Raw genomic sequence first — 21,067 nt, forward strand, 5'->3', positions numbered from 1 at the left:
CACCTCCTGGCGATGTGTTCAGTGTGCGGCCTGGGCCGCGGCAGTCATTGTACCATAGGAGGTGCCTGATAGTGGCCAGGGGGCACTACATAGCATGCACTCATCTGCGCTAGCTCCCCAGCTCTCGCGACCTCTCCCACGTCAGAGAGGGGAGGGGGGTAACCACACACCAGGGGACACAGGTGCTCCCTGCGCCAAGGGAGATAAAGACAAGGGTTTTTCTTGTGCTTAGGAAATCAGTGAAATGCAGCGCTCTTCAGGCACTTTTAGAAAAGCATTAGGTAGCGCTCCTGATCGGCCAGCACAGAGGGAACACAGTGCTTCCGTGCCTCCAGTGCTCTCCTTGTGCTAGAAAAACATATGTCCAGGCACCCTTCCTGCGCCTCGAGGAAGGGGAAATGCAGGGGAACAGGGGGCACACCACACAGCCCCTGGAGACAGCAATGGGGCACAGGGCTGCAGGGCCCAAGCAAGCAGGCCAGCACAAGGGTCAAGAAGCAGTGGCAGTCCCTCTCAGTGGCCAAGCAGGTCACAGGACTGCACAGCAGCAGCAGTCCCAAGGCGGTTCCTGGCGAGTCTTAACAGCAGCATCCAGTGCCCAGTTCAGTAGTCCATTAGTGTCTACAAATGTGGGGGAAGACCCCCCGTACTTATACTCATTTTGCGCAGAAGGGGGAGAAAGGGTTCCAAGCAGTACTAACCAGTTCCAGGAGTGTCCCCTTTCTCCTCCAGCACTGGTTCCAGATGTCAGTGGGGGGTAATGGAGCCCTTTGTGTGAGGCCAGGGCACAGCCTTTATAAATGCCTCGCCTCTCCTCTCCTTCTCCCAGCCCAGGAAGACCATTCAATATGCAGATGGACTCTTGTGACACCTCCACATTCCCTGTGTACAGGCTGTCTTAAAAGTATGCACAAAGCCCAGCTGTCACTATGCCTCAGTCGTGGCTTGGAGGTAAGCTGCAAAACACCAGAGTCATAAGCACAGAGAAATGCCCACTTTCTAAAAGTGGCATTTCTATAATAGCAATAAAATATTCACCTACAGCAGCTATACCAAACATGCCTACGCTACCCTTCATAGATTAGACAATACAGGTTAGACATGTGTTAGAGCATTTCCAACACAATCCTATGAGAAAGGCAGCACTCACAGCAGTGAGAAACCAAATAGGCTGTTTGTCACTACCAGGACATGTAGTACATACAGACACATGTCCTACTTTTTACATACACAGCACCCTGCCCATAGTGCTAGTTAAGGTCTACCTTAGGAGTGGCATATATGTAGTAAAAGGGGAGTTCCAGGCCTGGCAAGTAAAGTTAGATGCCAGGTCCCTTTGGCAGTAAACTGCGCATGCAGGCCCTGCGGTAGCAGGCCTGAGACAGGTTTGAAAGGCTACTTCAGTGGGTGGCGCAAGCTGCGCTGCAGGCCCACTAGTAACATTTAATTAACAGGCCATGAGTATAGGGAAACCACTGTATAAGGTACTTACAGTTAAATTAAATGTGCCAATAAGATACAAGCCAATTATACCAAGTTTACAAGGGAAAGCACATGCACTTTAGCACTGATTAGCAGTGATAAAGTGCCCAGAGTCAAAACGTCAGCCAAAAAGAGACAGAAAAAGATTAGGAGGGAAAGGCAAAAAGTTTGAGGAATTACGCTGTAGAAAGGGCTAGGTCCAAAACCAGGTATCTGCGTCATTTCTTTCTCCGCCTCCAGTGCCAGTTCTCTGAACCTCTGCCACTGGGAACGAGACAAGGTATCAGCAATGTTGTTTTCACAGCCTGTTATTTGCCTCGCCCGGATTCCTATGTTCCCTTTTAACTAACAGTCCACCAGGTGCCGTAAAAGGCGCATAAATGCCACTACAATGGGGAATAACTTCATTAATGTAATATTCCACGTCATGCCCTTGCTCTCCCACCTGCTAGGCCACCTTGCCGCAGTCCATGCTGAGCCAAGCATTGCACGAAGCCTTCCCCCCCGGCTGCATCTGTGAATAGCTCTAATTGACTGGCCAGCACCCACGGTTCTTTCCACAACAGGCTCCAGTTGAAATTAGCGAGAAAGTGTAGCCACTGTGCCCACCAGTGGCCTTTAATTTATAGGCCCTGGATATAGGGATACCACTGTACAAAGGACTTACAGGTAAATTAACTGCGCCAATTAGGTGTAAGCCAATCATACCACATTTAGAACGGAGAGCACATGCACTTTAGCTCTGATCAGCAGTGATAAAATGCTCAGAGTCCTAGAATCAACAAAAAGAGGTCAGAAAAAATAGGAGGAGGAAGGCAAAAGGTTTGGGGATGACCCTATAGAAAGGGTCAGGTCCAACACTAAGTGAAAATTAACTTTTAATCATTGCACTAGGAGTTTCAGCTCTTTCCTATCAAACCATGGTTTTATTAAAAATAGGCTGATTACTGAAGCAACAGTTTTGTCTACACAGTAAAAAGAGATTTTGATAATTGTTTACGATTTCCAATATGTAGTCTGCTACATTGTTATACCATAAACACTCAGCCCTCTAGGATAATTGTCAGAAATCAGTCCCAGTCACAGTGTCGCACTAGACCACACATGCCACTAACCTATAGAGATCTCTTTACGGAAGAAAGATTCATCGAGGGTTGATAAAGTGGCTTCTGCCAATTTTGTGTGCTTGCTGGCAGCAAATCCAGTATGCAGTAGGCATTTTGGGAAAAGCACTCTCTTTTGCATGCATGGTGTCCACTTTGGAAAAGAAGGAGGCTGAACATAACGAACACAGTGGTGTAACATACACAGGAACTCTGTCCTTTACTATATTTGCATGTCTTTACTTTCTGTGAAAACTTTAACTTCCAGGTTACTTTAGCCAGAGATGGTATCAAAGGCCACAGGGAAGATAACTCTTTACCAATCAACACTGCAAGTTGGTGAATTTATCTTAGTTTCCAGTTTGCACATAGCCTCCCTGTATTGTGCCCCCTTCTTGTTTTGCCGCTCCCTCATTTCCCTTTACCATGGACTTATTGTTTTCTTTCTTTATAGTCTTGGACCTGCTTTGCAGCCTTGTAAATTCCTATGCAGACGACAGCACCAACTCAGCATTTTAGGGTGAATTTGATGTTCTTTACCAGTTGTGTTGCATTTTAACCTAAAAGCTTGCAATTAGACTCTTATCTCTTGTTTATTTTCTCTCAGTGCTTGGATTTATCTTTCAGACTTGCTCTGGACCCAACCTATACCCAATTTATCTTGTTTTTTCCATTTCCAGAAAAGCCCTGGGTTTCAGCACGGTATTTAATTCTTGGTTGGCCATCCAGGTTTTGGGGAGACTGCAGGTTCAATAGTGATTGTGGTTTGCATATATTCACAGTTTGCCTCCTGACACAATGCACACTTTAGGGAGTGACCTAGCTAATATAAAAACATTTTTTTCTATGTGGCATTTGGACTTTTCCTTGGCAAGTGTCAGTGTATTGCTTTTAAACTGCAGTCCAGTCAAAGCACAATGGTGCTCATTTATGTGGATCCACATATGACTTGTAACTTCTTCACCGCTGGTGCATTTCTTGCACTATCTACTATTGCCTTACAGCACAATTCAATAAGCCAATTAAGCGAGACCAATTCACAGGAGTGCGTGTTTTAACGGAATAGCTGCTCTCTCAGCCCCTCATCCTTCCCCATAAGATTACAATGCCATAACACTCTACAGAGATGTTGGACATTGTTGTTGTTGGGCTGCTGGGTTACTGGAACTGGCATTGCTCTTTGACCATGGGCCACTGCGGCTTGCACCATGGAGAGAGAAGCCCAGGCATGGTAACGCCTGCCCTGCTCAGGCTCGTGGTCTAAACCCTGCCATCTTCTTTTCTGCCACCAAGCAAGGTACCTTTCTGGAGAACCAACGTGCGAACCACGCCGAGGCACAGCACAGGCTACGACTGTTGGGAGGGAGGCTTACGATGGCTGGAGGTGGGTAAGTGGTGCTTGCCTGTTTGTCCTGTGGAAGAGAAGGGAAAGATGGAAAAGTACCAGGAGGAGAAGAAAGCAGGAAAAGGCAGTCCTTCTGGGAGACGTGAGTTTTTATCATAGTTTGAAGTTTTCAAAACTGAAGGTTAGAAACGGTTGCCTGAATGTTCTTTTCCTTTGATGTTTGGGACCTAAAATGGACATGGCTATTAAATTCAAAAGAAATGTTTTGAACAGAGTGGGGCTCTTCCTGATTTTCAATTGATTTACTTTCAGCCCCATTAGTCTTGTTCTTTGCTACTACCTGCATTTCATTGCTTCTTAATATGAATTACAAAAAAACAGTCATTCAATGGTAAGGCGATGACTGAAGTTTTCATCTGATTCCTCTTGGTCTGTCCCAGACACACTTAACTTGGTTTTTCATTCACACCTGTTGTCTGTTGCTGCCTTATAATTTGAGAGTGAAGGAACAGGGATTGAGGATGAATTTTAGACTTCCGGACTATAGACCTATTTCTTCATCTGTTTCTTTGAAGTCCTGCCAATTCAATTGTATTATAAACAAAATCACCTGATCATAGCACTTCTAATTACCAGCACCAATGTATAAATCAAGGCAACTTACTCTGTTTCCCTGGTTTTTAACCTGACAATGAAAAGCACCTGTTAGACTTGGCATCCTTGACGTGGTCTCCCCTAACTTTTTGCCTCTATTTTCCAGGTTGTTGATGTGTGCTGGACTCTGTTTTTGCTGTTTTTTATACTCTGGCAACTTTACCGCTGATAACCAGTGCTAAAGTACAGATGATCCTGTGTAAAATGTATGTGTAATTGGCTATCCATGATTGGCATATTTGATTTACTTAGTACATCCCTAGTAAAGTGCACTAGAGGTGCCCAGGGCCTGTAAATCAAATTCTACTAGTGGACCTGCAGCACTGGTTCTGCCATCCACATGTTTAGCCCTGTAAACATGGCTTAGACTTGCCACTGCAGTGTCTGTGTGTGTGGTTATAAACTGCCAATTCGACTTGGCAAGTGTATCCACTTGCCAGGCCCAAACCTTCCCTTTCTATACACGTAAGGCACCCCTAAGGTATGCCGTAGGTAGCTCCATGGGCAGGGTGCAGTGTATATTAAAGGTGGGACATGTACTGATGTGGTTTACATGTCCTAACAGTGAAGTACTGCTAAATTCTGTTTTCGCTTTTGCAAGGCCTATCTCTCTCATAGGTTAACATGGGGGTTGCCTTTAAATATTATTAAAGTGCAGATTCCCTTTGAGAGCAGATAGACATATGGAGTTTGGGGTCTCTAAAATCACAATTTAAATATACATCTTTTAGTGAAGTTGGGTTTTAGATTGTTAGTTTGAAAATGCCACTTTTAGAAATTAGGCAATTTCTTGCTTAAACCATTCTGTGACTCTGATTGTTTGTGGATTCCCTGTCTGGGTCAGTTTGACAGTCAGGCTGTTTGTGAATCCTCTCTAGACAGTGAGACAAAGGTAGCTGGGGTGTAGCCTGCATATCCTGATGGGCCATCTGACCTAGAGTGGAGGGAGGAATGGTCACTTACACCTGAATGGACTGTGCCTGCCATCCCACAATGTAGTCTCCAACCCCCTGGGCCAGGCAAGATCTTGCAAACAAGAGAGACTTCCCTTTGAAGTTTACCAACTTCAAAGGCAGAAAGGGGTATTCGTATTGGACCCAAAAACCCTAGAAATTAGATCACTTCTGGATTCAAGAGCAACCTCTGCCAAGGAGAAGTGCTGAAGAGCTGAGGAGAAGTGCTGCCCTGCCTGTGGCTGTGCTTTCTTGGGCTATCCTGCAGTTGCTGCTTCTGCCTGTGAAAGGGGACGAAGACTGGACTTTGTGGTATATTCCTGCTTGTGAAGGATCTCCATGGGCTTGAACTGAGCTTCCCCCCTGTTTTGAAGTCTCAGGGCCATGAAAGACTTCCTCTGCCAGCACCTGGACTCTTTGCTGAGACTCCTGCCCTGCTAAGTGGTGCCCTATCCAGTCCCTGGGCACTTGAAAGGTGAAGTTGGCAGAACAAGAGCTGAAAATCCACAGACAGAACACCGTGCGGGGATATTTTCGATGCACCATCTGCAATGCGGCTGACAAATGACGCGCCACCGGTTTTGCGGCTGAAATCCACGCTCCACCTGCATCGGGGCTGGGAGATCGACGCATTGCGGCTGGAGAAATGACACGCAACACCTGCTTGTGGCTGCTGATAATGACACAAGCCCCACACAGTGTGGTTTTCTAACACAGTGTGTGACTGGATTTTCAAAGCATTGTCCCTGGCCATCAAAGTCATCCTGACTCTGCATGGATCTGAGGTGCCCCGTCTGGAAATTGATGCATCGCTTTCTTGCGAGGGAGTAAAACGAAACATCGCTGACCCGACCAGAGAAGAAACGGCGCATGGCCTCCCTTGCGAGGAAGGAATCGATGCATCAATGACTTTTCCGATGCACACTCGCCCGTGCGGCTTTACCTTTGACACAAACCAGGTACTTTGTGCAGAATCATCGTTTCAATTGTTTTCTAGGGAGTAAGACTCATATTCTTTTGAAAGTTCATATTTTAACTTGTGTATGTTGGATTTTTGTTGTTTTGGCCTTGTTTAATTTAGATAAATATTGCCTATTTTTCTAAACTGGCATGGCATTTTGTAGTGTTTTACTGTATTACTGTAGTGTGTGTTGCTACAAATACTTTACACATTACTTCTGGGTTAAGCCTGCCTGCTTGTGCCAAGCTACCAAGTGGGTGAGTGGGGGTTAACCAGGTGTGTTTCTCCTTTGCCCTGACTAAAGTGAGGGTCCTTGCTTGGACAGGGGGTAACCTGACTGCCAAACAAAGACTCCATTTCTAACAGAACCTTTCTGGTAAGTATGTGAATGTTTCTGAAATGCTCCAAGCACTACAGAGAGTACTTTAGTCCATCATAAAAATAAAGGAGAAATTGGTAAGTGACTTAAACAATATCTTAAATGCTGTGTCCCCTGTAATAGAAGCAATACTTAACCCACAATGCATGGCACAAAAAATATTAGTGAAATCAGTTGAAACAAAGGCAGAAAACAACCTCCTGTATAATAACTCATATCCCACAGTTGCTGTAATTAGTCTAAAGGAAAGACAAGAAAACTCCATACAGTGGAGTAGAAGAACACTGGCTTGGAAAGCAAATGTTTAAAATATCATTCCTTGTCAATTGAGGCATTAGAAATCCGCGTTAAAATATAAAAAGTCAAGGACTACATGGCTCATCCCACCTGCCTAAGAATTAGTGAGAAGAGGGGAAGTAAATGTGCACCGATAATATCTTGAAGTGCTGCTTACTCACTAAAAACTGTTCAGTCAGGATAGTCAATAACAGGGCGGATTTGTTCCTGTTCAAGTAAAAAAGCAGTTTTAACATCTCAAACAAGAAAAAGGCCTACAACTATGACAAGGTGCATCACAAAAAAAGCCATTGTAACTGCAGGTTTTAGTAACAAACGTTCCTTTTCAAATCATCCAGTGAACGTAATGACGGTCCCAAAAATATAGTCTAGGGATATTGTGAGTTATAAAACAAGAACCAATACACTTTAACCACTGTCATGATGGAATTCAAATTCTTGAAGTCACACTCCTTAAGAGAACTTGAGTAATTGCTACTGTTAGCACTAGGCCTTTGCAGGTAATCTGTGAAAATAGGACAGAAAACCAGTATTTTAACAGAAGATAAACGCACAGTTCTTCATTTTGTCAGATCAAGAATTTTGGAGATACTTCTAATGATTCAACTTCTAAGACCTTTGAATTCAAGTGACATCCAACTAGTCCATCTTCTTGATGCTTTCAAGGATGAGTATATGGCAGCTTCATCTAGAGTAGTTTTCACATCAAGGGCCATATTTATGAGAAGTGATGCAACTCAGCATTGCAGCAGCGTAACCTCAAAAAAAACCTTGCACTCTATAACACCATTTTCTTGAGATATGGATCTGCCAAATTTATGGAACAGCGCACCATGTCGTAAGCTCTGAAGATGTGCAAAAAATGTTCTTTGAAAACGGACGCAATGTGTTGTAAGGCAACTGGCCCCTACGTGACATAAAGCTGATTTGCGTGTCATAAAGCACTTGTAAGTGCCGCAAGTCAGCATTGCATCACTTAGGAATGCGTTGCATTGCGTTGCATTGCAGGAAGTGTAAAAAAAAAAAAACGCATTTCAGAAATCAGAATAGCAGACTAAAAATAACTGCACAAAATGGAAGAGCACCATCTACAAGTCAGGAGGGCAACCATCCTAACCCTAGCCAAGTTGACCAGACGGCAGGCTAGAGGAGGAGAAAGTGGAAGACCAATTTAATCGAGGAGGAGGACTAAATATTAATAGCTGACGTGACAAAAAGTAAATACCTTCTCTTTGTTGCCTCCAAATTGCCAGTAGGGAAGATCAAAGCCATTTGGAAATCCATACTGGACAAAATCAACAGTGTAGGGCAAACGAGGAGGACAGTGCTGGAGTTGAAAAAAAGGGGGCATGACTATAAGCGCAGGACCAAAGAGAAATTGGTCAAGAACCTTAAGACAGAGATGTCTAGGACAGACTATGATCTCCAGGAGGACTTGTACCCATTGGAGGAGCAGGTGGTGTCACCCATCCTAACAGAGTTTGTGGCAGGAGTTGCCCGACAGGACAGTGCTGCGGTTGAGGACCAGGAACAACTACAGGGACCATGGGCCATATTAAAGAGATTTGTAATGCAAAACAGTAAGTAATTTTGCTGTGATGCGCTGCACTGTGTTCATGTGAAAGGGCAGGAATGTCTCACATATGAATTCATGCATTACATAAATCTGAAATAATTGCCCTGTCACATATGGTTATCACCAGCTCTGCTAACTTTCACTCATCTATGTGTGATGTGTTGGTACAATCCAGGTTGTCCAATTAATCATGGGACTTGTGGTCCTATCTACAACATGATAGACTTAGATTATAAATCCCCTAATATAAAGCAAAAAACTGCAACTGGAGCAGCACATCATGCATGTCTATTGGAAACTGTGCAGATTTGTGAGTGTCAATGCCGGCTTCCTTGCACCATATAGCAAGTGTGCTTGCCTTGGAGCTACACAGACAAAAGTGGAATGGATTGTTTAGTACTGTGCTCTGCTAGAGTGCTAACTTCTCATCCAAGAGAGTATTCGCGTGCTGAGTGCCGGCTCACCAAGGATGAGGATATGTAGAGCCAGGTGTACAGTCAATTGAACTGAACCATTTTGCACCCAGCTGTCCTGATGTGCTGGATGAGGTTATTACAGGTGTTGGCTGCCATGTAAGAGACCACCCTGCACCCTGTTGTGCTCATATGGAGTTTGGCAGTGGAAGTTAATGCAAGTGATGCACAGCAGAGGTTCATGTTTTTTTGGGAGCGTAGATAGTGTGTGACCTAGTGGGGCCCAGGTTGTGTAGTGCCTTGTAGGTATGATGGAGCAGATTAAACTGTCATTTTCTCTCAATGGTGTCACATAATTGTATCTATAGTAGTGATGTGTGTGCCGCAAGTTAGGGTGAGTAATAATCAGGCACTGCTGTGTATGATAGTTTAACACTTGTGTTGCAGCTGTGCAGAGATGCTATGGTAGAAGGAATTGGTGTACTACAGTCTACATGTGATTAGGGCCGGGGGATGGTGTCACACGTGTCAGGAGGGAAAAAGAAGACAAGACGTTTGACTATGCAACATATGTAAAATCAGGTTGATGTGAAGCAGGGATTTGTGAATTGTAAGGGTAATGTAGGTGTCCAGGATGATGGTCACATGTCTGGGATGGTTGGAGGGTGAGGTTTGTGGGCCAAATTGCATGGGCAAACAGGGTAGGTGCATTTTGCAGAATATCCTCACTAGCATCTACTGAGGTTCAGTATGACCCATTACTCTCACATACAGGTAGGCATGCTGAACAACAGCATAAGCTAAACATGTTGGTGGTTTTGTGTCTTCTAAGAGTCATTGTATGGTATGTGTGTCATCAGTGTGTGAGATTAAGTATAGTGGCTGGGTCTGAATGGTTATTGCCTGAGTGTGGCTGAGTAAAGGGATTAATGGGACTCTGCAGACGAGTATCTTGGGTCCTGAGTCAATGGCCTGAGCTTGAGATGCTGGATCATTTCAATATGGATGTTGGTAATCCAATTCAGAGATGGGGTCAGTGTCTACCGTTCTGTACTCTGGAGATAAATGCGCATGCTAGGAAAATACTGAAGGAAAATAAAATTGAAGCATCATACATACGTGTCTTTACCCATGCCTGCAGTGAAGCAAGGTTGCTTGCTGGGTAGATGTTGGACCTGGCCCTTTTTGCAGGGTTAGCCCCAAACCTTTTGCCTTCTTTCTCCGATTTTTTGCCTGTTTTTGTTAGCTTTAGGACTCTGGGCACTTTACCACTGCTAACCAGTGCTAGTGTATCTGCTCTTTGTCTTATATGTATTGGTGATTGTTTTCTCCATGATTGGCATATTTGATTTACTAGTAAGTCCCTAGTACAGTGCATGGTGTGTGCCCAGGGCCTGTAAATCAAATGCTACTAGTGGACCTGCAGCACTGATTGTGCCACCTACATGAGAGGCCTGTAAATATGTCTCAGGCCTGCCACTGCAGTGTCTGTGTGCAGTTATAAACTGCCATTTCAACTTGTCAAGTGCACCTACTTGCCAGGCCCAAACCTTCCCTTCTATTACCTGTAAGTCACCCCTAAAGTAGGCACAAGGCAGCCCTATGGGCAGGGTGCAGTGTATTTAAAAGGAGAATGCAGTTCTGTTTGAGGTAGAGAAAGTATTCAAGGAACACTAATATGTGCAGTCCAACTTTACTAGGGATCAAAATGAAGCTTTATCCTCCCTACCCAGCAATAAACATATAGTTATCAAACCTGCTGATAAAGGAGGAAGCATCATTATTCAAGATAGAACAGATTATGAACAGTACATTTTAAGACAACTAAATTATCCTTCACATTAAAAAAAAAAAAAAAAAAAAGGAAGATCCGACACATCCATAAAAAGTGAAATCCTTGAACTGACCAATAAGGGTCTGCATGGTGGGTGGTTAAGTAAAATGGAATATGACTACCTTAATAAGGATGATTTTGCAATACCAGCTGTCTATGTTTTACCTAAAATCCATAAAGATATAAAGAAGCCACCAGGAAGACCCACCATGGCTGACTGCCAGTCGGTTTTATAGTCACTTGCAGAATATGTTGATTTTTTCATCAAACTGTTTGTACCTCTAAACAATTCATACGCAAATGATAGTCTGTCTGTTATTACACAAATAGAAGGGGCTCCTTTTAATCCTGAGGTTGACATCTTGGTTACGATGGATATACAAAACCTGTACTCCAGTATTCCACAAGGTGAGGCACTTGAGGTAATTACCACCATTCTTGACTCTAGACCAGACCTCATAGAGTCCCCACTGATTTTATCACAGGCTGTGCTCAGATTGCACTGGAACGCATTTACTTCCTGTTCAATTATGAGTTCTTTTCACAAAAAAAGGGAGTAGCGATAGGAGCTATTTTTGCTCCTGATTTTGCGAATCTATACGTGGCCATACCATCTATAAGAAGGGCAATCCTTATGTAAGTTACATCACAAAATAACTCCACTATATAGAGGACATTTTCTTTGTTTGGCCTGGTCCAATAAGTGACTTACTACAGTTTCATGAAAGGATTAATAATCAAAATACAAATTTAAAATTTACCCTTGAATATGATACATATCTCATAAATATTTTAGATTTGAAAATTTCAGTTGATGAGGGTGAGCTATATATATATATATATATATATAAATAGGCCTACATACAAAACCCACTGCCAGAAATACTCTACTGAGATATAATAGCTATCATCCCAGGAATTTAAGGGACAATTTACCGCTTGGGCAATTCTTAAGGATTAAACATAATTGCACCAAGAAAGACGACAAATTTTTGGAAGCCAAGACTTTAATGTTTAAATTGATTAAGAGAGACTATCCATATAGATTGGGTAAAAGATTCCTGACAAGCCTTACTCCAGGTCAAAGAGAAAGCTGTTCACTCTCGTATGACTTGTCTTACATCTTGTGGTTCAGAGTCAAATGGAATTAAAAAAGATTATTTTCAAAAATTGGCATTTGTTAGCCTATCTTGACGTTCCATTTGAGAAACCATTATTTGCTTTCAAAAGGGGAAGAAACTTGAAAGACAGTCTAGTGAGAGCCTACATTGAACCAGAACCACACACATTGAGTAAGATCTGGGGGCTAACACCAAGGGTCAGATATTACCCGTGTGGGAACTGCAGTGCATGTGCTTCCACCAGAATTGTAAAAACATGCTGTCTAAATAAGAGAGCTTGGCAGCTCAAACATTTCACTAACTGTGGTTCTAATCATTTTATTTATTGTATTCAACACCCATATTCAACACCCATATTCTAAACAACTCAGGAGGTCAGAAAACGGATTATTCAACATCAATCACAAATACAGTGTAATGTTGTGAATGCTCTTGTGGTTGAACATTACAATCTTATGAAACATGCCCCCAAAGAGATGCACTGGTTTGTACTTGATGTTATAAAACCCTTGAAGAAACGTGTAAATGGGGATCACCTGTTGACCATTAAAGAGAACCAATGGATTTGGCTTGCAGATGCAGTGAAGACGGGTCTGAATCAACTGGTGGAATGGCAAATACTGGAAACGTCGTAGATGGACTATCTTAAATGGAGCAGTTAATGTGATGTATTCCACATAGAGGGTTCTGGATCTTAACCTCGTTTCATGGTTCTGTGCCTGCAATTGCAGATGCTGAATCAATATCTAGCAGTTCCACTAGATAGGGTATGGGCCCTTTCATGATTACCTATTGTGTGCTTTTATTTCTTATATATGATATGAGGGTTGTGAGTCCCTTTATCTGTACTTCCATTTCTGACATTAAGTTGTATTGGTTGTTGTCGTTGCTGGCTAATAATGCCCAGAGAATAATTGGTTGGGTCAATCTTTTCTTTCTGTTCTGTGTATAAGTTTGACTCTGGGGCTACCTACAGCAGGGTTGTGAGTGTGGATTTAGTGTCATAGAGCATTTGAATGGACCATTATTACACTTAAAGATGGCCGCCACAGTCATTTTAGTGGTCATGTGACATGTTACTACTTGAATGCTCTGCATCAGGGAGACCGGCAGCGTGTGTATCTTACTAACGTGGACTGAGCGGATGGCCTAGATGGATATTATATTATATTTATTAAATTATTGAGGTCCACAACAGTAAACTTACCATAATTACAACTGTCTCTAAACTCTGGGTATTAGTTAGTCATTTTTACCATTTCAAGATGGCCGCCATAGTCACTGGAATGGTCACATGACCCATCACTCCCTTATTTAAACACGCCGGGAAGGCCAGCAATGTTTGATACTGACTTGCATGGATTGAGCAGATGAGAATGGAGACAGACGCTAGTGGTCCCATATTTAGAAGGTATGAATATGCTGCAATTGAGGCAATATTTTAATAATTGTGGATTTGTTTACTTGGGCTTGTAGGTTGAAGCCCCCTTGTGTGTTGCTACGGAGTCTATTTTTGCAACGTGTTGTAAGTAGCGGAATGTAGCTATTTTGGTTGGGAGCCTGATACAGTGTATTATGTTTTGCACATTTTCTGTTTTTGAGGTACTTTTTGAACTTTCTTTGTCATGTAGGTGGTGGTTTAAACTAGTATCCACACCTGTGTTTGTGGTGTTTTCTTGGGTTCAACAGGCGGTACACATGGTGTGATTTGTCAGATTGCAGGTGCTGTTTAATAATTAATTTTCCTTATGTGTAGGTATTATTTTACAACACTGAATCCTGATGATAGTCTGACACACCTCTGACTGCCACCGCAGACTGAAACGTCGACATTACCTTCTCATTTGGCAAGCTGAATCGAAATACCATGATATTGTTTGAACTGAGACTGAAAACTGAGCAATTATTGTGCAGGACTGTGTCAAGAGGAGGGTTCTGACCCCTGCCTGGATCTTCTGTTGGGATACAATTGTGTGATTTAGGGAGGTTAAATACAGTGTTGTCTATGGAATGGACATTCATTGTATTTGTTGTACATTTGTTTACAGTACGGAGTTGTCTTATTCATTAATTGAAGACTGGACCTTATGTACACGAATTATATATAAACAATTCCTCTAGGAGCAATTTTAAATGAGACATTGTCTGTACCCAGTTCCTTGCCCCTAAGTGTGTTCTCTTTTAGAAAATGGGCATTTTCTTACTTAACCATTCTGTGCCTCTGCCGGTCTGCTGAATACACGTCTGGGTCAGGATGACAGTTGGGCTGCTTGTGCATTCACTCTAGACAGTTCCACAAAGGGAGCTGAGGTGTGCCCTGCATATCCTGATTACCCATCAACAGGCTGATGGGTCTACCTGAGCTAGAGTGGTGGGAAGAGCTAACACTTGCGTCTGAAATAGGCTGTGCTTGTCTCCAATCCTCTGGAGTGTGTCTGGGGCGAGGACATGGACAGGCAGGGTCTTATACACGACAAAGACTTCTCTCTGAAGTTTGCCTACTTCAGAGACATTAATGGGTATAAGTACTGGACCTCTGACACCACATAGTTCGAACACTTCTTGACTGAGGGCATTCAGCCAGGAAAAAGATGGATGCTGTACGAGGGACTGCCACTCTGCCTGTTGCTTTGCTGTGCTGGCCTGCTGCTTGCTGCTTCTGTCCAGGAGTAAAAGGACTGGGCTTTGCTTTCTACATCCTGCTTTCTAAGATTCTACGAGGGCTTGAACTCAGCTTGCCTCATGGTAAGAAGACCCAGGGATATCATGGACTTCATCTGCCAGTGCCTGGGCTCTTCTGCTGAGAGTCTTGACTTGCCAAGTGGTGCCAACTCCAGTCCCTGGGCCCTTGGAAGCTTAAGCTGGTGACCTGAAGGAGAAAATCCACAGACCGATGTGCTGCATCTGAAAAATCTATGAAACACCTGGGGAATCGGCACAGTGCCTGTCTTGCAGTTGAAAAATTGGTGCAGGCATGCAGAATCGACGCATCACCTGTTTCACCGCGGTTTCATCATCACAACGCATATGGATTTTCCATGCATTGGCATGGGCTTAAATTACTCATTGACCCGCACCGCAGAAAGGAACCGAGGCTGCATGTCTGGAAATCAACGCATTGCCTTTTCTGCAAGGAAAGAATCAATGCATCGCCTTCCCTGCCAGTAAGGAACTGACGCATCGCCTCACCTGATCACCACTCCTGCTTAGAAAGGAAGCGACACATCACTTTCCTTTTCAGGGCCCCAACTCCCCTGCAGCCTGTATTGTCTTTGACACATGTCAGGTACTTTGTGCTAAAAAATATAGTCATTGATTCCTATGGACTAAGACATATTTAAACCTTTAAAAAGTGATATCTTTACTTGTGTATGTTGGATTTTAGTTGTTTTCGTCTTGTTTTACTCAGATAAATATTGGCTATTTTTCCAACCTGGTGTGGAGTATGTTTGTGGTGTGTTCACTGTGTTACTATGTGTGCGTGTACAAATACTTTACGCATAGCCTCTGAGATAAGCCTGAATGCTTGAGCCAAGCTACCTAGGGGGTGAGCAGGGGATATCTTAGCTGTGTGGCTCCCTTGCCCTGTCTAAAGTATGGATCCTTACTTGAACAAGGTACAAACCACTGCCAGCTAGAGACCCCATTTATAAGAGTAAAGTTACCTGGATGTGTGGCACATATGACCCCATGTCACATAATTTGTTACGATTGCATGCAAAACAGTACAGCAAGGCAGATTTTCGTGGTTTACTGTGTGCAAGCCAGAGTGCAAAATAAATTATGAAACATAACAAAATAACATGACTTGGGCGCTGTGGTATTGGAATGCTGGCACCCTGGTGACAATGTGCAATGGTCTCAGAAGTGGGGTGAAGAACCTAATGTAACATCAGAATAGGCACTAACCACAAAAATTATATTCAATGTAAAAGGTGCCCAATACCTGCACTCCCTCTTTCATGAAGAACAGGCCAGCAAGCTGCCAAGCTGCGCTGCGTTTAGTGTCAGTAAACTAATGATACCCCTTGTCCATACAGAGGTAGTCTGAACAATGTTAAGGATCTGCCATGTGTAAGGTAACAATAGTCTAACGTGGCCTAAACTACTTCTTGTAACATATGTGCTGCATATCCATGTGTATTTGACAACTGAAAAGAAACAGTATGAATGTCAGTAAAAATACTTAGGTTTACATATATAACTGAGCAATACTGACATATTCCTATCTCTTTTCAGAGAAACAAACAACACCTCCTGTAGAGCAGCCTCTCCTTGATGACCAACCTGTTAAGGACTGTCCTGCCACACATGGATGATGACACCTTCTGACAAATCCTGGACTCTATTGAATCTCCTCCTCTGGTCTTACCAAGTAAGGACAATGTTGCAGGATCTCCAGAGGATCTGCCATCCACAGAACAGGCCCAATCTAGCTGTGCAATCCCAGTTGAGGACTCCCAAGTTGAATTTCAACGGCAAGTGGTAGAAGTCCAGCCTGATGAGGTGCAGGAGGGGATGGAGACCATAGTGGAAACCCTAGAAGGAGTCTGTAGTTGTCTGAGTCCTAGTAAGAGTTTGAATACGGCTATTAAAGACGCCTAAACTTATCTCCATTCGATTGATGTGTCCCTGTGTGACATTGCTGGTGTCATGATGCAGAGTGAACAACATCTGCCCTCTACGTCTGACACCACTGAAGTTGCCACACAGCTGGGGGCCATCCGTAACATCATGGTATCCATGGGGCGCAAGTTGGACTCCTACATAACAACAATGGGTGACCTCAATAGCAACATTATTGCTTTTTTGGCAAGCAACCATACTCATGTCAGGGATTTCCATGTTGCCTTACTGGAACTGATGATGCCCGGTGGGACAGGGGAGCCCATCTTCGGCCCATGATGTGTGTGTGTCTCAGATGCCTCCGATATAAACTCCATCATAAACAGGGGAGGCACAACATCCATCAGAGAATGTAGATGTGGACTTCACCAGTTTTTCAGTGCCTCCAGACAAGTTTCATAGTGGTCCTGTGTTTGACATCAGGCCACCTCTATTGTCACCCACTACAGTACTCTTTGTTTGGGCACCTGTTGTTTGTAACCACTTTTGGACTTTGAAACACTCATACCTTCCATATTGGCAATTTGTACCTCCTCACTGAAATTCTCCTCACCTCTACATGCCCCATGACATGCCTTCAAATGGACTCTGTCTAGTCATCTACTTGTTCTATAACTGTTGGTGTTGGTCAGGAAAATGAGACTCCTGATAAAGATTGTGAAGGACAATCCATCTTCCATAAAATAACAATTGTACACAAATCGGCACAAAGCCTCAAAATTGAATTGTATTTTTTTTTTAAAGGACTACCTATACCATGGAGGAAGAGCACATTTATAACTGACTTGTTCGAATCACAAGTAGAGTGAGCAAAACTCAAAATCACATGCTGTCTTTGGGCATGCACCTACACCAGTTATAACCTCTGCTTTGGTCTAATGAGCAATGTCTTCTCTCCCAAGAGAATCTTAGTGTGTAACATCAAGCGGCAGTCGCTTGACTGACACTCATTGAGAGTCTGCTCCTAATCACATTAATACTTATATAAATGTTACTTAGTGAACGTGTCAACTTCATCATCCTAAAATTATAACACCAATGGGCACACTATAATGATTCTCCTGTAAATATATCTGCATAGTTGTAGCAGTAAAAGGAAGATACTCATGCCAATATTCATCATGAATTAGCATCATACCTGTGCCCACAAGGTGGAGCAAGGAAAATTCAAATCCCGTAATTATACATAACAAAAAAAGTGCAAGGGCTTCATGTTGGGAGCCTACCACTAGCCTAACATACCTACACTAATGTTAAACTACCTAAACTTATACTATCTAAATTTATCTTGTCTTATACTATCATAACTACCATACACGCATGACAAGTTAAACATTAACCCCACACCCCCCTTTAATAAACATAGAGTGGTACAATACAAACATCAACTACACCTAAAGATATACTAACTACATGTAGCGCTAAACAAATATATATTTGTTTTGGTCTTTTTGTTTTTATATTTTTTACACTAAACATCAGCCTCCCACCAACTTAAAACAAAACTGTTAAAACATATTTATAAAACTCTACTAAAAAATCTTAAAACTAACACCTACCTACCACATACCTATTGCAAGCCCTAACTAGCACTATTTCTAATTTTCAGAATATAAAAACATCAGAATAAAAAAGGTAAGGGTAATGTACAGAGGGAGAGAGTTACATAAATTGGGCATCCTGCACTATTGTATCTTGCATGTTATTCATTTGTTCTTTCAGGCTGGCCTGATCATTCTGTATTTGGTCCTTCTTCTTGGTTATTTTTTGAGTTCACTGAGAACAAAATATTAGAACACAGAGCCTCACCTTCGTCTTAGCATCTGGCCAGAGCAGGTAGTGGCTGTTAGGCCGCAGATGTGTCTGGGCTTGCTTGGGGTTGGGCTTGCTGCTGCTGCACATTATGTGATATCAGGCTTTGGGACCCCGGATGCACTTCTTGGCCCTAGTATGTGGCTTCTCCATGACCCAGTTGCCTTGGCCCTCTCATAAAGTTTGACAAATTTTCTGAAGGCCTTTGAGACATGCCTAATGTGGCATTAGCATTCCATTCTTGCTTTGTAGGTCTTCACCTGGTCAGCTGTCCTGTTGGCTATGGAGGTGAAATTAAAAAAATTAGCACAATTTGCAAATATACATGATGTGTAGGAATCTATGCAGATGTTGTTATACAATCATGTGTCTGTTCAGACTAACTGTACATGATGATATGGAGATATGGAAACTATACATTGAGTATTAAGACATCTCCTACTTGAGCAAGGCTAACTGAGTCAAGTGCACTGAGTGTAGATGCACACTATGGAACTGTAGTCATAATGTGATTACAACCATATCATTCAGAGCAATGAGTCACACTCATGATGATGTTTTGAAATTGAAATTGGACACATGGCATGAAATTTGTAACTTAAGGTCTTGGACTTGCATCATGCAAGTGGGCATAATTGTGGTCATCTACACACATCAAACTTGACAGGGTAAGACAATCAAGGTAGTTAGTCTCTGCATTACATCACCCATCATGAGTCACACAAGGAAGTATGCATTGAAGACTTTGACTACTTAATCAGTGGCAGGTAAGCAAAACATGGTTAGGGGTAGTGGTTTTTCGCCTACAAAACAGTACTTTTGTACATTTCACAAATTTAGGCTCAGGCAAATGGACTGTAATCTGACTAATTCATTCTGGTATATATTTGTCTCAAAAACATGTTGCTTTTTACTTATCCATATTTCTGTACAGTCATTCTCCCAGGGCAACATTTGTCAACACACATTTTACATAAAACAATGCATCTCAGTAGCGTGTGCATATGCATGTGGGAGTACTCATCTGGACAAAAAGTTTGTGGCATTGAATGTTTATAACCTTGCACCATGATGCAGGTTGACTACAATGTTGCTACCCAGTGTAATGTATGCCACCAGTACATCAATTCCTGCATTTGAACTATTTTCACAGTGCAGCAACATGTATTCCTAAAAGAAAGGGAACATAAAGTATGTACACGGAAGGAGTTTGGAAGGAAGACGCCAAACCATGTGTAGACTAGAGCGTTCGTCCCGCTGGCAACACAATGCCAATTAGACTGATTCAATTATTTGAGGCCGCTCATCTCCCCAAAGTGCTGCTGTTGCTGGTACTATAATCCCAGCTCTACCCCGTCCGTGCTCTACCTTTGACACTGTGCCTAGCTCCATTAATGTCTGCAAGCTGTTATGAGCACTGCCCTTTTCTAGCGCTGCTGGCTTTAAACTGAGAGCAACAAAACCAGCACGACGGGAGTAAAGGCTCGCAACTTCCGTTTTTCGCTGCAAGTTAGTTTAATTTTATGGCCAAAGCAGGACTTCATAAATCTTGCGGGCATTTTGTGAATCACGAAATTGCGATATCTTGGAGGATCTGAATTATACTTTAGAGTTGACACACAGATACAGGGATAGTTATGTGTGTACGAACATTTTCAGTCTTTCACCCCAGGTTTATCTTGGCACACTTATGGTCAGTCACCCTGGAATTATGTAGCAGGAGAGCTCATATGAATGCAACATGGATGAGCATAGTGTGCTGCATAGAAAATAAATGTGTCATATTGACTGATATTACCATGAATTTGTGATACCTTTCTTTTCACAATTGTTAACAGTGTCTGTGTATTACTACTGCACATCATCAGCACCTGTGTCATACACACTTTCGCACAAATGCAACATAAACCTGCCCAGACAAAATGAACCAAGTTCAGGGGACTTAGATGCTACTTATGATGAAACCAGATATGTTAGCCTTGTGCTGTATCCAGTATGACCACATTTGTTTATGTTAAACACTTGCAGAGTATGCCCCAGATGATGGATTCTGTGCTAAAAGCATCAAGACTATAGATATGCTAATCTCACCACAGATTTTAAAAAGTTTATAGAATGTGGCCCTGCTTACAGTGACCCATCATTCACAGTAATATGTCTCCTAGTTCATTACAAATTATTCTGCGGCCGTGTTCTGTTGGTTTGGCACACTGACTGAAAATTGTTTGTAGGTGAATGATAGCTCCCAAAAGACATCACAGTGTTACAATTATATAGATCACACACTTATGTAAAAAATCTATATACATGTACTTATTACACTTACTGGTAGCACGGGGGTCTCTGAAGCTGTCCACCTCACCCTGGGCATATGGGAGAAGTACACCTAGAGGACAACGTCTTGGACATTTCATTGTAAGTAGTGCAGTCACACACAGTCAAAATTAAATGCTAATAACTATGTCATCCCAGTATATCAGATATATACAACTCTCTAAGCACACATATTTA

The sequence above is a fragment of the Pleurodeles waltl genome, chromosome 8 (genome assembly GCF_031143425.1).
Source record: "Pleurodeles waltl isolate 20211129_DDA chromosome 8, aPleWal1.hap1.20221129, whole genome shotgun sequence".
NCBI classification, from domain to species: Eukaryota; Metazoa; Chordata; class Amphibia; order Caudata; family Salamandridae; genus Pleurodeles; species Pleurodeles waltl.